General features: G+C 40.8%; 1 protein-coding gene across 2 annotated transcripts in view; it reads left to right on the top strand.

Moving 5' to 3' along the window:
• PLCB1 (phospholipase C beta 1) overlaps positions 1 to 17,370 on the top strand; it is a 731,149-nt gene that overhangs the window by 512,479 nt on the left and 201,300 nt on the right. The gene's annotated exons all lie outside the window — the stretch shown is intronic.

Raw genomic sequence — 17,370 nt, 5'->3', positions numbered from 1 at the left:
AACTTTTATATATGTTAAAAAAAAGTGTTTGTAGAAAAAAATTGGTATCAGAAAGACAGCACTAAGTTTCCTAAAAGTCATTATATTTTTGATTCTGGAGAAATGACTTGCTAAAATGAGATTATGAAGACTTAATTGCTGGAGTTTTCAATTATATGTGGCATCATTGCCTTGAACAGGATCATCAGCTGTTCCTTTACCAGTAAGACAAAGTCTTATCTGGATTGAAATACCTTCACTGAGAAAATTAGTGTATTATCACTGAAGTTATTGTAAATTGCCTAGATAGTCCATAGGGAGAAAATAAAGTGCAATTAACCAATTATTAAGAAGAAATAAATTTTACATTAATATGCAAGCAATTTGTAACTAACAAAAAGCTCTAGCAAACTTATGGTTATTAATAAGAGTGGTTATCATAAAAGTAGATTAAGAAGTTTTTAAACTTCTGTATGTTTTCTGGAACTGGTCCTCTAAGTGAACAATGAAATTATTAAGTATCAAAGTAAAATCTTATCATTAATTTTATCCTACTATTATTAGTTGGGAATTTATGGATGATTTTTTTTTTAGTTCTCGGTTTTATTATTTTACATATTTTGGCTTTAGTTTCTTCGTCAGGCACTTTGCCTTTGTTGTTGTCATCATGCCTTCTTATTCATTGTTTTAAAGTTTCATTGATATATAGTTGATTAACAAGGTTGTGAAAATTTCTGCTGTACAACAGTTGATTCAGTTAGACATATTCATACACCCATTCTATTTCAAATTCTTTTCATCATCATTCTTAATTGTTGCCCAGGTCAAAGGAAACAACTGACCCAACAGTACATGTTGGCATTGCCTGGCCTGCCCCCACAACCTCCTCAGATCTGACTGTCTTTCTTCTCTGGTGCCACAGAGATGGGATTTCTCCTTCGCAAGAAGCAGGGAACAACTCCTTAGAGATTTTGCCCAGATAGATTGACAGTTCCCTTCTAAAATCCAAACTTCACCAAAAATACCTAACACATTTGACAAGACCTCAAAAACGGCTAGCCCATGACACCAGCAAAGCAAAAAGCTTTTGTGAAACCACTGAGGCACTTCAAAACCTAAATGTTGACCTTTTCTCCTCCCTTCACACCACACTGCTGATGGTCCATGCTTCATCTAGCAAGGGATGCACCATACATCATACTCTGAGGATACAAAGGAAAAAAAAATTGCAATAGGTTCTTATACAACCATCTCAATCCTGGAAGATCCAATTTTTATTCTCATGGGAATTAAGACTCTGTCTCTTAGCATCTGCAGGAGTATTTAGTGCCATCTTATAGCTGTACTAGATATGACTTCCATAATCCTGATAGACACAAATTCATGTATACTTAAAATAGCAACTTTATTTTTCTACAATTTAATGTGACATTGATCATGAAGCCTCTATGTCAGCCTTGATGCGATTATTTCAACTCACAGCATTTATTTCTCAAACATAAAACACCAGTAGGAAGATGAACATGAGATGTCTCATACCAAGTTATTTTGTTTGCTGAATTGGCCCTGTTTATGTGAACATAGACAATTAGAGAGGATTGTCTTATTATTCTATAAACTGTTGTTTCAGAGTCAAAAAGATAACAATTTTGAAATCTTCATTTGTAGGAAAAAGAAATTGTTGGGTTAGACCTCAATTTTTTAGTAACCAAGAGTTTGAAATATTTTTTCTGATGATGTCATTTTTTTACTTGATTTTGCAGCTTATAATATTTGATGTTTGACTTTAAGATCTTTACAGGAACTCCTTTCTATTACAAGTACAAATTGAAAGTGTTTATTATATGGCTTCAATATGATAACTGATATGCAAGGAAATTAGCTCTCATTTATCATGGGACTTTCAAAATATACCTTGTCATTTTGCAAAGAAACAAACCAAGGCTTAGAGGTCAAATGACTGACCTAAGATTGCCTACCAAGATGCTCTTTGAGAAAGCAAAGTTTTTAACTTTCAATCAACTAGTTAATATGTTTTGATCAACAAACACATAAGAAAATAGAGAAATTTAACATAACATTATCATTTTTTCTGCTGCAGCTTACATTTTGAGTAGTTCTTCAAATGTGCCCAAGCATTAATTAAACTAGCCCATAAACTCAGTCTCATTTATCTGAGAAAGACACTTCCATATTGCCTATATTTAATATAAAATTACAGGAATAAGATATATATATAATATACTATACACATATACATAAATATACATATACTCTGATATCAAGAAAGTTATATTTTAAAGTAGGTGTTAAGCAATACACAAAGTTGACATATGCTGGTGTTTAGTTTTTATTTTCATTTTATATAGTTTTTACATAAAAGGAAATTGAAAATTAAATGAAAAATTTTCAATGTGACTAAAAGCCTAATGGCTAAAGCTGAGCATAGGTGAGCTGACTGATGGCACAGCACCTGCAAGTGCGAGGTGAAAATTCAGGTGAGATAATAGATGGTGATGCATCATGGGCCTGCTATCATTAGTATGTGAGCCACATTTCCACGCTGGAATTTCTGTTCCTGGATGTACGTATTGGTTATAAATAATCAGAAGATTTCTGTGCAGTCTAAGGCCAAATGTTTAACATGTTTGGGTTTCACAGAGTTGGAATCTTGTTGCAGAAGATACTGTTCTCAAGGGAGTTAGGTTTATTTTTACAAGTAAAAATCACACACTGGAAAACACTGTGGCCCCAGATCAACAAATGTTTTTTTTCTTGCCATGCTGTTTGCACTGTAGGCCTAATGGTGCTTAACACAGGATTACACAGTGACCCCTGCCTCTTCCAAACCAAAGGGTTATGACTGTCACTTTGAAGACTAATGTCTTGGAGGTTTTTTTTTTTTAATCGTTTAAACTCTTTAGAAGAAAGCCAGTGGGTACAATTAATATGAAAAAATGAAATAGTTATATTTGTACCTTAGACCTTTAGATTCTGTGCCTGTAAAAGAAGGCCAAATTTTGATAAAATAAACTGCCAGACCAAAAGAAAACAGTTGATGGAGTTCTCTCATGGCTCAGAGGCTTAAGGATCTGGCATTGTCACTGCAGCAGCTCAGGTCACTACTGTGGCATGGGTTCAGTTCCTGGCCCAGGAAACTTCTACATCCTGTGGGCACAGCCCTAAAAGAAAAAAAAAAAAAAGAAAAAGAAAAAAGAAAACAGTTGAGTTTGTTCATGTTTTATTCTTCTGTGAAGAGCAGGTGTTCATGAAGCTTTGTTAAGCGATTGAATTAATATAACAGATTATAATATTAGCAGATGTTTCAAGCTATATTTCTTTTTTTAGCATCGGTTTTTCCTCTTGAATTTTTACCAGGTGTAGTGTACAGAAGCTTTTCTGCTTTGTTGCAATTAAATCATAAATATGAAGCTACATAATCTCTTTTAGTATTTGATCAGTACTCCCTGTGTTAATAGTTTAATAGGTGAAATGAATTCCACTTAATAATAGCAGACCAATTTGGTTTTAAGCAAAGCAAATAGAAGTTCAGGTATAGCTTGTATTTTTGCTTCAAATAGACCTAAGCTAATAATGATTTGCATCAGTAGAAATAGCCCTATTGTATTTTCAATAATGTTTAATTTTAAAATACTCATGCAAGTGAACTATATTGTGTCATTATTGTCAACAGCAAGAAGCACCCAGAATGTGCTAGAGAGAGCACTGTACTTGGGAATCTTATAACCTGTAGTATTAGCTGGAACTCCTTTAGTTTAAAAATGACAGGAATTCCCATCCTGGCTCAGTGATTAACAAATCCGACCAGGAACCATGAGGTTTCGGGTTCAATCCCTGGCCTCGAGAAGTGTTTTAAGGCTCCGGTGTCGCTATAAGCTGTGGTATAGGTCACAGATGTGGCTTGGATCCCACGCTGCTGTGGCTCTGGCATAGGCTGGCGGCTACAGTTCCAATTAGACCCCTAGCCTGGGAACCTCCATATGCCATGAGTGTGGTCCTGGAAAAAGACAAATAAATAAATAAGACAAACTTTACTCAAACTGTATCACTGAAAGATATTGACTTGTGCATTTAAGCAAAAAGTGAAGGAATTAATGATTTCAGCCATGTCTATATCCAGAGGATCAAGTGACATCATCAAGAATTGTCTTTCATCTCCCATTATGTCCTCTGTACTGCCTGTAATTCTTGGTGGGCAGACTCTCCTGAAGTGACAAGAAAGCCAACAATAGCTCAGGCCTATCTATTTCAATATACAGAAATTCTTTGTACTTCTTGTTCCATATGAAGTACCAGAAACCATGGAGTTCCTGTTGTGGCTTAGTGAAAACAAACCTGACTAGTATCCATGAGGATGAGAGTTTGATCCCTGGCCTCAGTCAGTGTGTTAAGGATCTGGTGTTGCCATGAGCTGTGGTGTAGGTCACAAATGCAGCTCAGATCTGGCGTTGCTGTGGCTGTGGCACAGGCCAGCAGCTGTAGCTCTGATTTGACCCCTAGCCTGGGAATTTCCATATGCCCTAAAAAAAACAAAAGAAACCAGAGCTTGGCTTAAGTCACCCACAGCCACTCCTGAACTAGGATCACTGTAGCTTGGAGGATGAAATGTACCCACTGGACAGACTTCTGTCACATGACCTTCCCTAGAGCAATAAAGGGTCAGCTACCTGAACCACAAGGACTGACAGTGGGAGAATGATACTTCCCTGAAATTCTTCAGGGGAGTGCTGCCTAGAAAAAGGAGGAATAGTCACCAGGTAGATGGAGATGGCAGATCCACTAAAACTGGGTCAGAAATCAACAATCCATCATCACTGTTTACCTTACTTTGATAAGCGATTTAATCTTTTGGACCAGTCCCACCCCCTGGTTTTTCTCATCTTTGAAAATTTTTCCTGAGAGAATTTTGCTGGGAGAATTAAGTTGCTCATGATAAGAAGGTTGCATTATGAATTGTTGCCACTAAACCCTTGTTTTTTGTTATTCTGGTTTTTAAGGCCGCAGCTCCCAAGCTAGGGATAGAATCAGAGCTGCAGTTGCCAGCCTACACCACAATCATAGTAACACCAGATCCTTAACCCACTGAGCGGGACCAGGGGTCAAACCCAAGTCTTCATGGATACCAGTCGGGTTCGTTAATGCTGAACTATGACAGGAACTCCCACTAAACCCTTGTTAATCTGAACTAATAAAAAATGATAATTGGCACTTATACCCAATTATTTCAACCCATTTATGGGTCTGGAAGTAAGATTGACAGCAACAGGCAGAGGCACTCCTGAACACTGCTGTCTCCTGACTAACAGGCTTATGTAATTTATTGTGGATTAGGAGTTCTCACTGTGGCCTCTGGCACAGTGGGTTAAGAATCCAACTGCAGCGGCCGCCGTTGCTGCGGAGGTGCCAGTTCAATCCCCGGCCCAGTGCACTGGGTTAAAGGATCTGGCTTTGACATTTCAGATGCAGCTTGGATTCAATCCCTGCCCCGAAACATCCATATGCCAAGGGTGCAGCCATAAAAGGAAAAAAAAAAACTTATTTCAATTAATAATAAATTAGACTCTCTTGATAATGAAAACTGAAAAAATATGGCAAGTCATATCTGTACCCTGTGTTCATTTATGACTTAGTCATTATTTTTGTCGTGGTCTGTATAGGAGAGACCCCCCAGTAAGGTCCTGTACAGGACACCAAAATGTCATGGTCTGTGCACACAGGTCGGAAAAGAATTTCCAGACTCATATAGGGGGGAAAAGAAAGAAGAGTTTATTGATCATGCGAGATGGTGAGAAAGTAGAGTTCATTGAGATAAGAGATGCTGCAAGTGCGGCGGGATGACTTCCTGACACACAGGGAGAGCCAACCCCAAAGTGAAAAGAGTTTAAGATGAGAGGCACTGCTACAGCAGTAGGACAACTTCCTGATGATCAGGGAGGGCTGATGCTGAGCTCATGGTCATGTCTCTTTTTATAGCCCAGAGGCAGGAGAGGTCTCAGGATACACTTGCTGACTGGCTGATTGGTTAGTGAAAGAGGGGTCTAGACTACACTTGCTGATTGATTTTGGCCTATAAGGCCCCTATGAAGGCAGGGTGAGGACTGGGCCACCTGCTTTTCCTAGTAGGGGGCAAGAAGGAGTAGGCCAGGTTGCTCAAGGCATTGGGGGAGGTATTACAATGAGATGGGTGGGCGATGATAAGGGTCTGGTAATTGTCTTGGCCAGAGGCTTTGAGTTCTGTCTCCTTGAAAGGCCATTGAAGCCCTATAGTTATCTATAGTTTTATTAAAATGGAATAATAATTATAGTTTAAATGTAAAGATTTACACTGAAATCTTACCATTTACTTTATCACTTAATATTCCTAGTAGAATTTTAAAAAATCATTGCTTTCCCAGCACCACCTCCCTTTACCACGTAGATGTTATAAGCAATAAATATTATTTTTATTAATGTCCATTGTGCAGCCTTGAGAGATCAAACATGCCATAGTTAAGGAAAGAGGCTGGCATCGAGTTATGGTTAAGCCAGTTAAACTCAGGTGAGTGACTTGACTTACTTGAACTTCAGGTTCCTCATCTGTAAAAGGGGATGATACCAACACTAGCAAACATCAGTGCTTATCCAGTTTCCCCTGGTACCCATGTTTCCAGCACAGTCAACAGCATCCTTTGCCACTCCAGCTCCCCTACTGTTAGTTCCTGTGTTATATCCAAAGGAAGCAATTTATACTCAAATCCTTCTTTTTTTTTCTTTTTAGGGCCACCCCTGTGGCACATGAATGTTCCCAGGCTAGGGGTTGAATTGGAGCTGTAGCTGCCAGCCTACACCACAGCCACAGCAACAGGGGATCCAAGCCATGTCTGCATCCTGCACCATACCTCATGGCAACACTGAATCCTTAACCCACTGAACAAGGCCAGGGATGGAACCTGCGTCTTCATGGATGCTAGTCAGATTTGTTTCCGCTGAGCCACGATGGGAATTCCCTTACACTCAAATCCTAATCTAAAAGCCCACTTTTAGAAGAACCCAAACTAGGAGTTCCCGTCATGGCTCAGTGGTTAATGAATCCTACTAGAAACCATGAGGTTGCAGGTTCGATCTCTGGCCTTGTTCAGTGGGTTAAGGATCTGGTGTTGCCATGAGCTGTGGTGTAGGTTGCAGACGTGCCTTGGATCTGGTGTTGCTGTGGCTCTGGTGTAGGCCGGCAGCTACAGCTCCAATTCGACCCCTAGCCTGGGAACCTCCATATGCCATGGGAGAGGCCCAAGAAATGGCAAAAAGACAAAAAAAAAAAAAAATGAACCCAAACCAAGATAAGCACTTTTCTATAAATGGCCTTAACAGAATCTAAAGTGAAAAATGGGTAAAGTCAGAGTAGCTGAGCATTGAGAGAGGAAAAAAAAAAAAGGAAGGAGGACTGTACCTATGACTCATCCTTTCCAACCTGGCACATAAGTGTCTTAGCTGTTACCATTCTGAAGTCCTGGCCAGTGGCTCTAATCATGGGATCTCCTGTCTACAAGGGACTTAGCCATTTAACCCAAACTCTCAAGTCGTAGAAGAGGCAGCTAAAGAAATGACCATATTGGAGTTCCCGTCGTGGCGCAGTGGTTAACGAATCCGACTAGGAACCATGAGATTGCGGGTTCGGTCCCTGCCCTTGCTCAGTGGGTTAACGATCCGGTGTTGCCGTGAGCTGTGGTGTAGGTCGCAGACGCGGCTCGGATCCCGAGTTGCTGTGGCTCTGGTGTAGGCTGGTGGCTGCAGCTCCCATTCGACCCCTATCCTGGGAACCTCCATATGCCGCGGGAGCAGCCCAAGAAATAGCAAAAAGACAAAAAAAAAAAAAAGTGACCATGTTGAGAGTAGGACTGTGTTTCCAGTGTTCCAGGGCAGAACACAGGAAACACAGTCCTACTCTCTGTGCACCACTCTGCACTACTCTGGGCCCCACTAGGGGAACCTTCCACTAGGATTTGCTCAGGAAAGAGATGCAATGCCAGCTATTTAGAAGTTAGCACTTTGCATCTATAGCAGTGGTTTTCAGACTGCCCTTGGCATAGCAGCCTTTTATTTGTGTTCATTTTTTCCTAACAAAGCCCACTGGATTAGCCAATGTATAGGAAAAACCTTTAGATTTGCAGTATTTGGTTGAGTGAGGGGAGCTGGCATTGTAGCTGGTAGTGGCTGCCCTTCTCCCGTTTCCTCTTCTGCTCCATCTCATTCTCTGCAGCCACTTCTGCCCAAGCCCCAGGAGATTCAGGATGCTCAGCTTAAAAAACACTCATCTAGAGAAGATATTGACTGGCTTAATGATCTGCCTCACCATTAAGGTGGCATCCATTGTATTTTTGTATGGATGACCTGTGTATCTATACAAGAAATAAAAAGACAGAAATAAATGAACAAAGTCAACTTAAATGAGACAGATTTTCTTCCTAAAAGACAGTAACAGATGAAAGCTGTATGATGTAGCCAGTTCTTTTCATGCTTTAATTAAGTTACTACACTGAGAAAGCTGCCCAAAAGGCACTCTAGTATTTTATTGATTATGATCACATTTAAATCCCACCTATTGACTTTCTTGCCTCTGTGGAAGGTCATAGAATGATGTTATCACCCGTGAGTATATTCCAAGCTCCTCTTAACTCTGTGTTTTATATGTTCATAAACTTCTCTGAAGTACTTGAGATTGGCAAAAATGAAAAAAAAAATTTTTTTTTCCAAGACAACCATTATGAATCCATTGTTCGTTAGAGACTTGTAACTTCCTTCCCTTTCCTTTCTTGATTGCATTTCCTCCTTTCCCAGGAGGCAGGAATTGGGGTTGAGGAAAGCAAATGCCTGGCCCAGCAGCCCTGGTTTTTTCTCTTGCATCCTTTCTTTCAGAGACCTAAGTGTCTACTCAGAAGCATCACTCTAACCAGAGAGCTACAACCATGTCCATTCACAGCTAGAATGTCCTTTGTTCAGAGAAACAACCAGTTAGGAAAAATATATGTAGTAAAAGGAAAAAACAAATGCCAGAGTCGGGAAAATGAATTGGTAACATAATCTAGCCCAGTCTGCTGAGTTTGGTTAAAAACTTTTTCCCTCTTCAGACTAATACCTTCCCAAGATGCCTTGCCATTGCATGTGAGAACTACTAAAACAAAGCAGGTAATGGCTATTTTTCCCTTAGAGGTAACCTCTTATTAGAACAAAGCTTTAACAATGGCTGACAACTACTCCTTTCCCCTTCTCAGCAGAGGTGAGGGGAAGGGACTATGGCTCAATTAGAAGGAACAGCGTAGCAGTCCTGCACTACCCTGCAGAAAAGCCAGGAAGCCACAAACATTTGGCCCCCGACATCTGCTTCACCCAGACCTGAGTTTTGTTGATAGTTGGTTTTAACACAAATAAGCAGGAAGGAAACACACTGAATGCAGAGAGTCAACTCCATGGAGAATGTACAATGACCACAAGGAAGCCAAATGAGGTAAGGGGTGGATTTCTACCCTAACACTTAACAGAAAAGCTGAAAAACATGCCATGGTATTGGGAGAAATGGTGTCCGGAAGCTGAGAATGACTGATAGTTTCATTCATTCATTATAGAGATTCTAGGAGCTCTGTCTCTCTGAACCACTGTGGTCTGTAGAACTCCAGTTGCAAAAGCAAAATTACCTGCAGAGTAGGAATTATTTTAAGAAGAATTCTTAACTGAGGATATTTGAAACATTTAAACTTATCACCTAACATTCAACCTCATATGTAGAAAAGGAGCCCCAAATGCTTTTTATCAATGTTGCTACTTGTCTTTGTTTAGGTCCTCCCAGAAGCTGACTCTGGGAGGAGAATCCAAGGATAAAGATTTTATTTGAGAGGTGATCCCAGGTAGCACCAGAAGGGCAATTTAGGAAGTGAGAATGATGAAGGAAAGGCAGCCAATAAGTATTGCGTCATCATCTCAGTCTTGAGCAAAATCTAAAAGCCAGTGTAGAACACATACCAGTTTCTCAAACAGTTACTGTGTGCAGATGCTCTTAGGAAGTGTTCATGTCAAACACTTCCAATCTGCTGTACAGAAGGTAAGCCATTAGGCCAAGAAATCCAGATGGAAGTCCAGCCCCACTGTATCTCCTGGGGCCCCAGTACAGTCAGCTTCAATGTCATTACCCACAAGACAATATTCACCATGATCACAATAGTATGAAAAAGGATCTTTCCATTCAGTTCTGCAGCTGTAACAAGAATCCCCAGTGTATAACAAGTGTGTCAAAAAGGATCGTCCAAGTACCTGATGTTCATTGAATTCTTTGCCTTATTCTACCATCCCTGATGCAGTTGTTTGGATATTTTAATCTAACCTATATTTTCCATCTAACTTAAGAACTACAAAGAAGTGGAACAAAATCAAGATAAAGTCTTCCCTGTGAAGGAGACTGTAATTCAGAGAGGAGGTGATAGGTAAAAACAACTGTAATTGCAGATAGAATATGGCACTCCTCTGCTCATTCATCCAGTCAGTCTCTAATGAGTGTCTTTAAGGTGCTGGAAAAGCTTTGAGGAAAAGGGGCATGTTATTTATTGAGGTTCTGGGGAGTGCCATGAATTGCTCTTCACCTGTTAATTTTCTTGTATAAACCTCAGAACCAATCTTTGAATCTGTACTATTATCTTCATTAAATAATGAGGAAACTAAGTCTTTGAAGGCACAAAGAACTTTGGAAACTTTGAGAAGGAATTAGGTCCAAGGCTAGAAGGGCATGGAAACTGATGCTACTCTTGGCTCATTCAGTCTTTTTTTTTTTTTTTTGTCTTTTTGCCATTTCTAGGGCTGCTCCCACAGCATATGGAGGTTCCCAGGCTAGGGGTCAAGTCAGAGCCGTAGCCACCGGCCTACGCCAGAGCCACAGTTACACAGGATCCGAGCTACTCACATCTGCAACCTACACCACAGCTCACGGCAACACTGGATCCTTAACCCACTGAGCAAGGCTAGGGATGGAACCTGCCACCTCATGGTTCCTAGTTGGATTTGTTAACCACTGAGCCACAATGGAAACTCCATCATTCAGTCATTTATTTAATCAATGCACTGAGTCTTACTGCTCGTGTCCACCTCTGAGCTGGACAATAGAAAGCTGCCATTCTCATCTTTGTGAGATCCTCACTGTTGTAGAACATCCTCTGTGAGGAAAGATGTGACCTCGAAGGCTTTTGAAGAGGAAGCAATGTTTAAGCTGTATTTAGGAATGCTATAGGGTAGAGGGCTGGATGGGGGACAGACTAGAGTCAGGTGGCATTTAAGGCCCAAAGAGATAAGGTGTTCTAAATAGCTCATTGGAAAGCATTAATGAGCATTCTCCTGAGCCCGCCTTTATGCTAGACACTAAGAAAGATGTAAACAAAGTGAAGGTCATGTTTCTCGCCCTTAGAAAGCCAATGTCCATCTTAACCAAGGAACTTGATATTCTGCTTAAAGATCTGGCACATTTTGGTCTCCTTTGTGTATCGTCATGAACCGTTGTGAAAGGTCTCCCCTGATAGAACAATGTGACAGACAGTACTCTAATAAAATGCAATGGACTGGAGTTCCCACTGTGGCTCAGGGGAAACACATCTGACTAGGTTCTGATGCAGGTTCAGTTCCTGGCCTTGCTCAGTGAATTAAGGATCCAGCATTGCCGTGAGCTGTGGTGTAGGTCTAAGACACGGCTTGGATCTGGCATTGCTGTGGCTGTGGTGTAGACCAGCGGCTACAGCTCCAATTCAACACCTAGCCTAGGAACCTCCATATGCTGCAGATGCAGCCCTAAAAAGACCAAAAAAAAAAAAATGCAGTGGACCTATTCCTTACCCTCTGGGGACTTCTAGCCCTAAATGATAAATCAGTCCTTATGTAAATCTAGTAAAAAATACTCCAAGCCCATGTTTAAGAGATCGGGGTTATAATCTGGATTCTGTTCTCATCTAGCCATGTCAAATTAAAAGGACCATTTAGGAGTTCTCTTGTGGCACATCGTGTTGAAGATCTGGTGTTGTCACTGCAGCAGCGTCGCTGCTGTGGTTCAGGTTCAATCCCTCGCCCAGGAACTTCCCTGTGCCATAGATGCAGCCCCCCACCCCACCAAAAAGAGAGAGCTGTTTAATCTCACTAGGTCAAAGTGTATCTGTCCTGTTCAATAATAAAATGTTTTCTTACCTACCAAACAGAACAGTGAGAAGTAAATAAAGTGCAAAAGTGAGAATATTTTGAAAAAAGGAAAGTGCTAAATCAAAGTTGTGTTATTATTAACAACTTTCACACAAAACCACATTAACAAGTTCAACAGAATACAGGGAAGACTCCAGGAGCATAAAAGCCATGACGGCAGGGTCATGGGATGGATCTGATATCTTGGAATTGAATTTGAACACAGTGATGGTAATAGAATTTTTTTTTCCCAATCAAGATAGAATAAGAACGTGTGACATTTTTCAGCCAAAGATAAAGTCATAATGCATGAGAACATGAATAGAATATACTAACTCCGGGACTGGAAAGAAATTGATAAAATAGACAAAGATGCCAGCAAAGTTCATGTACCATACAAAAACAGCTAGTTGGCAAAGGTAAAAGGAAAGTTTGTGCCCAAGCAAAGGTAATTGAAAACGGAACCCTTTATAGATTATTTCTGAAAGCAGGCTAATAGATTTGGGTGAGCCTTGGGATATTAGAGCCATCTGCAGTTAAACTTTCTCTGAGCTGGTCTAGCAGAACTCACATAAGGGTCACAGCACCAGGAAGAAATGTGAGCCAAGAAAATACCTTCTCAGAGCTCTGCTTGGAAGTGATTTTAGGAGGTGCTAAGCCATTGGACCAGTAACTTTCCAACAGGCTCTGCTATCATTACATTAAGAACATGGCTTGAATGATGATGAATGGATTTGCAACCCCTGAATCCCAATGACATCCAAACATGTGAGTGCCAGATCCTGCCTAATTGCCATTTGGCTCAAAAAAGTGAGGGTAGTGGCCATGGTAGCTGGCAGACGTGCTGTCCAGTTTTGCCCATCTCAACTGTGTGATGACTATGAGGATTTACAGGCCATCTGTCTTCCAAGGCATAATTTGTAGAGATTTCTCCATGCTTCCAGGCTTTGAAGGATGTTATTTGCATGTGTTTGGCTATTTCTTTTACAAGGTAAGCCGCATTTTTTTTTTTTTTTTGCAAAAGCTGCAAAACATCACGTTTTCTGTTTAGCATTTCTGCTGTCCTCACATTGGCATAACTCGTTGTCCTCCCCAAAGGAAAGACTCCTGGGCTGGAGAATAAGAATGCTAGAGGGTGCCTTTAAATTACATGCAGCATTTAGAATGCAAATTAAGTCTGGAAAATAACTTTAGACTTTGATAGACAAATCCAAATCAAAGAGCTAATCCTCACGCCTCTGCCAGATGATGGGTCATTTGTCCTGCCTGAGCCCAGCTTCTTTTAACAGAAAGATGAACGTCACATGTTTTAGAGAGATAAGTAAATCATGGGGGAAAAAAAAACTTTCTTGGTCACATTCAGGGCTATTTTTAGGACTAATCCAGGGTGCCCAGATTGAAGCCAACTGCTTTGAAGGCAGGATCTTCTGCTTTCATCATTCTTGTCTGTCATCCAGGCTGATGTTGGGAAAGTTCTAGGGAAAAGCATCATCAGTTGCACTCACCACCCACCACCATCTGGCTTTCCATCGCATGGCACCACCTCCAGATCCAGCTCTCACACTGAGTTCCCCTGTGACCTTAGACAAATTGCTTCCCTCTCTAAGCCTCAGTTTGTTCAGCTGAAAATGGGAATTTAAAAGAACTTCTCTCAGAGGGTGTCTGTGCCTGGCACATGGTCAGTACATGGGTAATGCTGGCTCTTCCCCTTATGATGGTGATGGTTTACTTTCCCCCAATATTAAATGGTGTGTTCTACAGCAGGCTAGCATGGCAGTTAATAGCATGGAAAACGCAACCTGTCTTTGGGTTCAAATCCCACTTTATCCACCTGTAAGCCCTGGGCCCTTGGGCAAGCTACTTGCCTGGAGTTTCTAATTCATAGAATAAGCATGAAAATAGTACCCACTTCGTAGAATTATTATGAGGATAGAATGAGTTACTATTTGCATGTAGTAAATACAGTATATAAAGGTGTGTTACATAATATATGGAAAATAGATTAAATTCATGAAGCTCTTAGAAGGCTATTATGTCTCATCATCCTGCTTGCATATGCATATATATTTTTTTTTTCTTTCAAGTCAGAATCCATTCTTTTTTTTTTTTTTTTTTTGGCTATTTCTTGGGCCGCTCCCACGGCATATGGAGATTCCCAGGCTAGGGGTCCAATCGGAGCCGTAGCCACCAGCCTACACCAGAGCCATGGCAACACGGGATCCAAGTCATGTCCACAACCTACACCACAGCTCACGGCAACACTGGATCCTTAACCCACTGACCAAGGGCAGGGATCGAACCCGCAACCTCATGGTTCCTAGTCGGATTCGTTAACCACTGCGCCACGACGGGAACTCCCATTCTTTTTTTTAAGTACTGTTTGTAAACACAGCTAGTCATGTGCTCGTTCCTTTTTTAAAAAAAAAAATTCTTTTTTTTATTACTCAATGAATTTATCACATCTATAGTTTTATAATGATCATCACAATCCAGTTTCACAGGATTTCCATCCCACAACCCAAGCACATCCTCCCACCCCCCAAACTGTCTCCTCTGGAGACCATAAGTTTTTCAATGTCTGTGAATCAGCATCTGTTCTGCAAAGAAGTTCAGTCTGTCCTTTTTTCAGATTCCACATGTCAGTGAAGGCATTTGATGTTGGTGTCTCATTGGATGGCTGACTTCACTTAGCATGATAGTTTCTAGGTCCATCCATGTGGCTAAAAATGCTGGTATTTTGTTCATTAACTTCTTGATCCACTCCTCTGTCGATGGACATTTAGGTTGTTTCCATGTCTTGGCTATTGTACAGAGTGCTGCAATGAACATCGGAGTACATGTGTCTTTGCGAGTCATAGTTTTCTCTGGATAGATGCCCAGGAGTGGGATTGCTGGATCAAATGGTAGCTCTATGTTTAGTTTTCTGAGGAACCTCCATACTGTTTTCCACAGTGGTTGCACCAATTTACAATCCCACCAACAGTGTACTAGGGTTCCTTTTTCTCCACACCCTCCTTAGCACTTATTGTTTGTAGACTTTTTGATGATGGCCATTCTGGCTGGTGTAAGGTGGTACCTCATAGTGGTTTTGATTTGCATTTCTCTAATAATGAGTGATGTTTAGCATCTTTTCATATGTTTTTGTCTTTTTGCCTTTTCTAGGGCCACTCCCGTGGCACATGGTGGTTCCCAGGTTAGGGGTCCAACTAGAGCTGAAGCCACTGGCCTACACCACAGCCACAGCAATGCCAGATCCAAGCCGTGTCTGCAACCTACACCACAGTTCACGGCAATGCCGGATCATTCAACCCACTGAGCGAGGCCCAGGATCAAAGCCACAACCTCATGGTTCCTAGTCGGATTCGTTAACCACTGTGCCGCAGTGGGAACTCCTTCATATGTTTTTTTGCCATCTGTGTGTCTTCTTTGGAGAACTGTCTGTTTAGATCTTCTGCCCATTTTGTGATGAGGTTGTTTGGTTTTTTTGGTATAGAACTGCAGAAGCTGTTTATAAATTTTGGAGATTAATCCCTTGTTAGTCGATTCATTTGCAAAGATTTTCTCCCATTCTGTGGGTTGTCTTTTCATTTTGTTTAGGGTTTCCTTTGCTGTGCAGAAACTTTTAAGTTTGGTTAGGTCCCATCTGTTTATTTTTGTTTTTACTGTCATGACTCTAAGAGGTGGATCTGAGAACATGTTGCTGTCGTTTATGTCGGAGAGTGTTTGGCCTGTTTTCCTCTAAGAGTTTTATAGTGTCTGGTCTTATATCTAGGTCTTTAATCCATTTGGAGTTTATTTTTGTGTAAGGTGTTAGGGAGTGTTCTAATTTCATTCTTTTCCATGTGGCTGTCCAGTTTTCCCAGCACCACTTATTGAACAGGCTATCTTTTCTCCATTGTATATTCTTGCCTCCTTTGTCATAGATTACTTGGCTGTAGGTGCATGGGTTGAATTCTGGGCTTTCTATCCTGTTCCACTGATCTTTGTTTCTGTCTTTTCGCCAGTACCATATGATTTTGATGATTGTTGCTTTGTAGTATAGTCTGAAGTCCAGGCGCCTGATTCCTCCAGCTCCATTTTTCTTTTTCAGGATATCTTTGGCTATTCTGGGTCTTTTGTGCTTCCAAACAAAATTTAAACTATTTTGTTTGAGTTCTGTGAAAAATGTCCTTAGTAATTTGATAGGCATTGCATTGAATCTATAGATTTCCTTGGGCATTATAGTCATTTTGATCATATTGAATCTTCCAATCCAAGAGCATGGTATGTCTTTCCATCTATGTGTGTCATCTTTGATTTCTTTCATCAGTGTCTTATAGTTTTCAGAATACAGGTCTTTTGTCTCTTTAGGTAAGTTTACTCCTAGGTATTTTATTCTTTTGGATGCGATGACACATGCTCTTTCCTTGACCCTCCACAGCATTATTTTTTTACTTTAGCCCTTTGTCATCTTATATCTGCTTTAAGAACCAGCTCAGGAGCATTTCCATATTGATGCTTTGATGCCGTGAGGTCATTTCCAAGGTAACCATCCTGGTAACCACAATGAACAGGAAAGAGCCTGAGCAGGGGACTTTCAAGGCACCTAGTCAAGTACCATGAATTCTATTTATAGATTAGTGAGTTCCCTTCGTGGCTCAGTGGTAACAAGCCCTACTGGTATCCATGAGGATGGTTAGATCCCTGGCCCTGCTCAGTGAGTTAAGGATCTGGTGCTGTTGTGAGCTGTGGTGTAGGCTGGCAGCTACAGCTCCAATTCAACACCTAGCCTGAGAACTTCCATATGCTATGGGTGTGGCCCTAAGAAATGACAAAAAAAAAGAGAGATTAGCTTGCACCCATGCCCCACTGTCCTTTTTCCTCACCCAGTCCTAGAGCACAGCACACAGCACAGACTCTGGTGCTAAGAACTTGCCCTCAGGCTCAGACATTTTGGTGTGACGAGGAGCATCAACTTCTGTTACCTGATCTTATTGAAAGTCACTTTCCTAAACTTCTCAGTAGAAAGGAACAGCCTATGGGTTTATTTCAAATAAACTTCATACTTGTGAATTCCAAAAGTAATTCTAGCAGAGCTGAGCAAAGAAATTAGGAGGAGGAAGTATTGACAGGGCAGGGAACTTATGGCAATGTAATGAAGTACAATCAACTCTTGTGTTGTTTAAGGATTGATTTGCTCTATTGAGAATT

The sequence above is a fragment of the Phacochoerus africanus genome, chromosome 3 (assembly GCF_016906955.1).
Source record: "Phacochoerus africanus isolate WHEZ1 chromosome 3, ROS_Pafr_v1, whole genome shotgun sequence".
Lineage (NCBI taxonomy): Eukaryota > Metazoa > Chordata > Mammalia > Artiodactyla > Suidae > Phacochoerus > Phacochoerus africanus.
Note: the sequence above shows the minus strand (reverse complement) of the source record. Positions and strands in the feature narration are given on the sequence as shown.